The sequence below is a fragment of the Electrophorus electricus genome, chromosome 7 (genome assembly GCF_013358815.1).
Source record: "Electrophorus electricus isolate fEleEle1 chromosome 7, fEleEle1.pri, whole genome shotgun sequence".
Classification (NCBI taxonomy): domain Eukaryota; kingdom Metazoa; phylum Chordata; class Actinopteri; order Gymnotiformes; family Gymnotidae; genus Electrophorus; species Electrophorus electricus.
In genome coordinates this window covers 14,787,300-14,794,799 of record NC_049541.1, presented here as the reverse complement: position 1 = coordinate 14,794,799, position 7,500 = coordinate 14,787,300, and the positions used below count along the sequence as shown (strand labels likewise).

At 44.7% G+C, this 7,500-nt stretch overlaps 1 protein-coding gene and 1 long non-coding RNA gene across 2 annotated transcripts in view; one reads left to right on the top strand and one right to left on the bottom strand.

Annotated features, from left to right (window-relative positions):
• Nucleotides 1-535, top strand: part of LOC113583439 — a 3,276-nt gene extending 2,741 nt beyond the window's left edge. The window contains exon 3 of the long non-coding RNA XR_003411290.2: nucleotides 1-535. This exon is cut by the window's left edge and continues 81 nt beyond it. This is a non-coding gene — a long non-coding RNA (uncharacterized LOC113583439).
• foxp2 (forkhead box P2) overlaps nucleotides 1-7,500 on the bottom strand; it is a 92,059-nt gene that overhangs the window by 64,559 nt on the left and 20,000 nt on the right. The gene's annotated exons all lie outside the window — the stretch shown is intronic.

The window sequence follows — 7,500 nt, the reverse complement described above, 5'->3', positions numbered from 1 at the left end:
GTGGGAGGCGGTCGAACTGTCTAGGGGGGCAGGCAGCCACGCGTGGTGGTCACCACCACTCTGCTGGAGCTCTCCGTCTCCAAGTGATGGCATCATTTCCATAGCAACCCCCTCTAACGATTTGTTTTCAATTAAATCCGCCACAAAAAGTGCTGCCCCAAGCTAGGCGACAGTGTCAAGGGCCCATCTACATCCAAATGATGGGGCCTCCCGAAGCTTGGTGCAGGTGGGCTGTCCTACGGTAACACCCACAGCCGCACCCGCCGTCCGCTTAAACCCGCCGCTCCGAGCAGGAGTCATACGCACATCAGTGCAGGAACCAATGGGGTGTTAACAATTATCACAGATTTAATGGTATGGCGGTGCACTGGGGTGCGCAGATGAATGAATGAGGCTGGAGTGAGGTGAGGTGTGGTGGCACGGCGTAGCCTGTGCGCAGTCACCGAGAATCTGACGCCTTTCGGGCCTTTCAGAACTGCCACGAGCATCAAAGCTGCTCTCTCTGGCTGGAGAGTTATCCACTTGAGTTCATCTCCCCCACCCCACCCCCACCCCACCCCCACCCCCACCCCGTGTCCAGGCTGACAGCGTGCACACTGCACTTGTAAACATCACTCTAATAAACACAGTGACGTGTTGCTGTCTGTCTCCTGCCCATAGACCTGCCTTTATTTGCACATGTATGGGATTTCAATAGGATGTGACATTTGAACAAAGCTAATTCAAATATAGCTCAGCCACTAACCACACTAAGTTCAGTCTAACCAAACACCATCAGCATCATCACAGAGAGGTGTGCAGCAAAGGCCACGAAGAGCCAATCAAGTGTAAGTCATTAGAAATGTACTCAGTCATGATTAAGATTAGCTCAATACCACGAATGACTAAATTAGTACAATTTCTTTTTCAAAGACAAAACCAAGTCACAATATAATAATACTGGACAAGCACACTTTACCGCTGTAAGGTGAAAGCTCGTCAGAGAAAATCCAGTATTTATTTAATCCCTCCAAATTGACATGCCTCAGTCCAGAATGTTGCTTTTGTAAAGGCTTTAAGTCGAGAACTCCCACTCTTTCAGTGATGATTCTTTTGCACAGAACACTCTGAATTTACAGGCTGCGTGGTATGTGTGCTTGTCTAATTAAGCACTGGTGAAAATATCCACAAATAGAGGCTTTGTACAGAGGTCCACACACATGAAGGGGGAAAGGAGATTAATGACAAACTAACAGGACCCGTGCCTCCTTAGCCTAATGATGTTCTTCATCGCAGATCAACATGGACTGAAATGGACCATTACAACACAGCCATGATATAACGGAGAGTTAAACATTATAATATACTGTTCTTAAGCACTGGAGTATCCATGGCAACTTGCCTTTGCCTTGGCTGGCAGAGCCTTAATGAAATCCCTATTAAGTAGCCTATAATGATAGTGTCCAAATATATTTGCATATATATTTCAGCACACAACGGAGGGCAGGAGGTGGTCTGGAGGGGGATGGAGAGCTCGGCAATCACAACAGCACGGCGCTCAGTGTCATTGTGTGTACACTTAATCTGCAACGTTAATCTGGGAAGTAACAAGCCCGGAGCACGGGAGCGGAGACGCGCCTCGAGACGGACGCGCTGCACGTGGAATAAGATGCTGGCCAGCCGTGTAAATAAGATGAGGCCACGCCGCTAAAATGCTAATGGGCGCTGGAGAACATGGGCAAGTGGAGAATGACAGAAGGGCAGGACTCAGGCAGGGGCAGGACCGGCTCCTCTCTGCTCGCCTGCGTAGGAGGGCGGGGCCTGGTTCTCGCTCCTCTCTCCTCGCCTGAACAGGAGTTCACACATGTGACTTCCATTTGCGACGCTGGCCAGCCGCCCAACAGGACATCCCCGAGTGAGTGTTTGCTCGACTCAATATCAACAGGCCGGGTAAGCAGCTCCAGGGAAGGGCCCTGACTCAGGTCCTATTGAAAATAAACCGGCACATATTCAGAAGGGCTGGAATATCAACATGCACAAGCAGGATCCGCGTATAGAACTCAGCAGTCCTCTCTCCCTCTCTCTCCCTCTCTCCCTCTCTCTCCCTCTCTCCCTCTCTTTCCTTCTCTCTCTCCTGTTAATGATACCTGCACCCCTCCAACAGCTGCAGGCAGAAGTGAAGTATACATTACCGCAGAGAAATAAAAGAGACAGAAACGATAGAAGCCAGACAGTTCAAGCTGACCGGCCACTTCAAACAGAAAGCCCCGGCGAACGTGACAGACACTTCAGGTTAAATTGGCTCTCCTGCACCTTCCCTTAAAATGTGGATTTCTTCAAAAGCTCATTTGAATTAGACGAGTTGATGAAATCAAAGACTTGACGGTGTGGGTAAATTTATACAAGCAAGTACGGCTCACAGCAGTTTACCTATTATGCTGCAGATTGGGGAGAGATGAAAGCAGACGGTATGACAGCCTGCTTCCCTTTGCACACACAAGATATTATCATACTGTAAAGGCTGCAATTTGTATTAGTTTCAGATTGAGGGAAAGCGCAGGTGACAGGACATGATATGCTAACAGATGTCAAACTTGTGATCACATGAGAGGATATAAAATGAGTCGCTCTACTGAAACCACCCAAAGCATTCAGCACAATAACAAATAACAACTGAAACTGAAAATGCATTTTGTTGTAGTATTTTAAAAAAATCAGAACAAAAGACAAAACATAACAAAAATAACAGTGCATAAAAGACAAGAATGATATATGTAACTGATTCAAATGAATTAAGTGTAAGTTTAATTTGGAGAGACGGAGAGAGCGAGAGAAAAAGAAAGAGAGAAATCTATTCCGGACACTCTCGCATTACATCAGGACTCAGAACTACCATAAACTCCATCAATTCAGCAGTTTAAGTCTATTTAAACAGACACAAATTAAACAAAAAAAGAAGGAAATTAATTCAGGAAAATGGCATCCCACCAAAGAATAATAAACTCATTATATGGAAATTTCAAACTTAACCATGCTCCATGCTGCTGCTAATTTAAACCTAATTTTTACTAGCCACTAATTCAGTGAGGGCGGGGATAGGAATTACATCTGGAGGTAATTCACTGCATGGAACTAAGCCCAGTGGAGGCTACAGAGAGAGGGAGAGAGAGAGGGAGAGAGAGAGGGAGAGAGAGAGAAATGGGGGTGTGAAGGGAGTACGGTTCCGGTCTCTGAAAACTGCAGAATGTTTTCATGGTGCTGTCATCGGACAAGGCTTAGAACAGACATAGGTGTTGCATTTGCAGAAGAACGGAGTGGAGGGACAGAAGACCCAGGCCACTGTCTGGTACACAGTGGGGCAACTTAAGGGAGGTGCGAAAGAGTTTATCTAACGATGATGTTTACATAACGATCCCAACAGACCGTCCAACTTAAGGGCCACATAAATGATTCACCCAACACTATGCCACTATGCCACCTTTGGCAGCTCTGGATATGAAAGCAGTAGGTCAGTAACAGAACGTCTGAGTAACCTCAGCTCTGGCTTAAACTCAGGTGGTAAACTAATAAATCTATTTCAGATTGACCATCTTTCTAAAGAGAGTTGATGCAAACTTTGTGCTTTGTTAAATGCTGGCTGCTTCAGCTGGGCATTTTCATCTAAGCCCTTTGAAATCACCTATAAAATAGGCTATCATAATGGGCGCAGCCCTAATCCACTCAGACCACAATTCGCCTTCCTATACACTGGAAATCAACGCATGGTGTTAGATAACTAGAGATAGAGGGGTAATTGCGCAGTCGCTTTCGATGGAGAATGTAAATGCACGTAAATTGAAGGATCATATTAATTTACAGCTCCAATCATGGCCAGTAACGAAAACACTACGTGGTCTGAAGAAAAGCAGGTGCTGCTCACGAAGGTGGTGGCCTCATATGGGAAAGAAATGGGAGACTATGCCCTGGCCATCTCGACAGCGAGTGTAGCGAGCCCGCATGCCAGCCATACAACTCCTCCCAGGACTGCTGAGAGGGGAAGGAGAAGTTTGGGCTCCAATAATCCAGAGTGAAGAGTGGCCCAAAGAAGACATTTACATTCGAGACAGAGCCTGGCAGCCACACACACATACACACACCTTAACCTCCTCTTGAGGTGAACAGAAAATGTGTTTTCCAAATGAAAATAAACTGAGGCTGGCTGGTTTGCGGCAGTTAAACTCAGGAATATGAGATCAAATAAAGGCTCCTGTGGAGTCTGAAAGGAGAAATGAAATCGCTTCTGAGGGGAGATGTAGCGAGTAATAAAATCACTCCTTTATATCTTCCTAAACGGCACATGTTCCTCAGGAGTGGTTAAGCTTTTGCACCGCGGTCAAAGACAGTATGCAAGTGGCAATTTTTACCTCCCAAAGATTCCCCTCACTGATATCCTTCTTCAGTCTTGTGCTCTGCAATTTGGTCAAAACGGCAAACTCTTTCACCATCAAGTTGCAGGGAAAGTTTTCCCGAGAATTGCTTTAATGATATTCAGAGTCCAACAGTGGATGAAAAGTCCATATTCCATCAGGTAGAAATGACCGTAATAACATTGCCATTGGTTCAAAGGCCTCAGGCTGATGGCGCAGTGGTTATTGAATTGCTCCTGATTGGGAAGCACGGATGACATACTGCACAAACAAAAAAAATAAAGAAACACTTTCATTGTGCGGGGTCCAACAGCGTGCACGCCTCTGTATGCCCTCCCTCATGCTAACCTGTCCATTCAGCTGCCTAGAAATGGACTGACAGTAGAATTGCGGTGCATTACCAAAAACATGTAATTGATTTGTCTTTGAAAAGGTAGCCCCAATAAAACTCAGACCACATTTTAGCCACAGCAGTCAGCTATATTGAAGGCATTAGCAAACCGAGGAATACATTATAAATTATAATACTGAAGTTATTACAGTTCCAATAAAAAAAAAGGTTTCGAATGTGAAATGAGCCACTTATCAGTTTGCTGTCACACTACCTTAAAAGCAGTCCACGTTCCACCTTTTTAAAAGTGGTGACGCCGTCTGTGGTGCGTCTGAAAAGAGGAGTGAATGTACAAATTTTTCCCAATGGAATGACTTCCATTAATTTCTGGACGAGCAGAAACTGTAATTGTTAAAAAAGAAAAGAGAAAGGTGTAGGACTTAAAAGCTCTAGAGTTTCCTCAAAAACATGCTGGTACATTTCACACAACACTGTGCAAAAAAACTGAGCAAACAGAACAAAAATGATAACCTTTAATTATTTGGCATGAAGATGGACTTGAAGAAGAGGACATTACACAATTGGGGTAAATGTTCCAAAAAAAAAACAAAAAACAAAATCCAAATATACCTAAAAAAATCTCAATAATCGAAGTGAAAAGTGAAAGCAATTATTCTCAGAAGTGTCAACAAAGGAAAAACCTAAAGCTTTTCTTTGCCTGCTTGGGGTCAGTAAACATGATACATAAGCCCACATTATTGACAAAGTTTATAAACAAAAGAGATTTTACACAGTATACATAGTATAAAGGTGCATGTTAAACTTTTTACCGTGTAAGCTTCTCCTTATCTTTCTGTTGTGACATTTATAGCTTTATTCTTTTTTTTATTCTTTATTCTATTTTGACAAAAGTATTTGAGTAGATTGTGTTTTATATTTACTGGAGTAAATTTATGTTGATATGTTACCAAGACACATACAATATTGCAATGTTCAGCCACACATCCATACAACAAACACACACCCATACGTCTACAAAGAGACCCACACACATGCGTTACAGGCCCGTATTCGTAACAGATATATTCCAATCCAAACAAATCAGCCAACAGCCCCTCCAGCCTGAGGTGGCCCGAGAGAAAGATGGGAAAGTTGGAACACTGGACAGTTTTACTTTCAAACTCAAACACAACACTGTAGTTACACTGGCCATTCTCACTACCTCCAGACACCTACCTTTTCTAATTATTATTATTCTACGTCGGTTTTAGCACGGCGCTGACTTTTTGCAGCCTACCCTGAATGGGGTAGTGAAAGGGGAGCTATTCCTGACAGTTTCAAAGTGCCCAACAGCTGCTGCCGAGCCTTCTAAAAGCACATGCACCAACCACCTCCCCAAACAAACAGAAGCCTCGACTTCAAATACATAGCTGGACTATTAGGTAATCCCCCCCCCCCCCCTTTGTTCGGATTCACCGAGGCTCGGTGCCCGGCCTCCATTTTCCCCGCTGCGCCGGCCGGAGCCTTAAACTAACAGCGGAACTCCAAATGCCATCGTGCAAACACGCCCACAATAAATAGCCATGACGACCGCAGAAATATGCTCGACATATCTGATGCTGGAATAACGTGCTTTTGCTCCTCGCGTTTAGTGAGCGCGACAGGACCCTGAGAGTGGGAGAGCAGAACAGCGGGTAGGGGAGGTGGGGCTGAACAGGGTTCTTTTGTTTGGCTTGGACAGATCTGGGCTTTCCCTTAGGACATTCTATACTCTCCTAGTAGCTAGGCATGGCTGAAGGATGTAGAGAAATACTCAAGAGTCGAGGGACATACAAAGAGCGAAGACAAAACGTTAATGAAGGATGGAGGGTTAGTGTAGATGGACATGCTGGTGTACTCTAGCACTTCAGCAAAGAAAGTCCACTGCAATGACTGCTGGAGGGAAACTAAAGTACTTGACATATGTTTCACCGGCTTTTCGCCGTTAAAAAGCATAATAATTGCCTAAATGTCCACTTGGTTCATAATGTTCCAAAGAGATCTACATGAAAAAACTGAAGATCGGCATGGTGTACTGGGCCATCAGTCAAGTATTCTTGACCAGAGGCCAACAGAATGAAAGGCAAAAGTTTCATTAGCAGGTAACAGTTCTGCCCCCCTTCTCTTAATTTGAACAAGTCTACGGTAGTTCCGGTTTAAGACACATATTCACACACACAAATTATAAATGCAAGGATCCTGCTATGGGGAGCTGAACTTTTCACACCTTTCAAAGCCACAAAATTGGCTGCTTTTGGGCTTTCTGCAGCTGCTGCTCTGCCCTAACGGTGTCATATGAAAAATATTCCTCTCCCCGACCCGCAGAGCTGGTCATTAATGAAATACAGGCCGCGCGGTGAGGTCACGCAGAGTCTACATTTCAGCCGCCGCGTTTACGAAAGACAAATCTGTTCCAAAAGAATCGAGAAACAAGAACACAAATCAGATCCCAGTCCCAAGGACAGAGAAAAATAAATAAATAGAGGCTAGCAGTGGCCTCTCACATTTTCCTCAACGCTTTACAAACAACCGTCAACTGGTACTCAGGAACTGTGCAAGTTCACAATGAGAGCAGACTAAACAATCAGCTTCCAGCCAAGGCAAACGCTCTGCAACTCTGCACACAGTCACATTACAGGATGTCTCGGCCTAATTGCCAACTATCAGATCTCACAGTGGAATTCATTTGGTCAGGGCCTCTCCAGGAGATCAGACAACAATTAAAGGAAAATAAAGCGAAAGCCC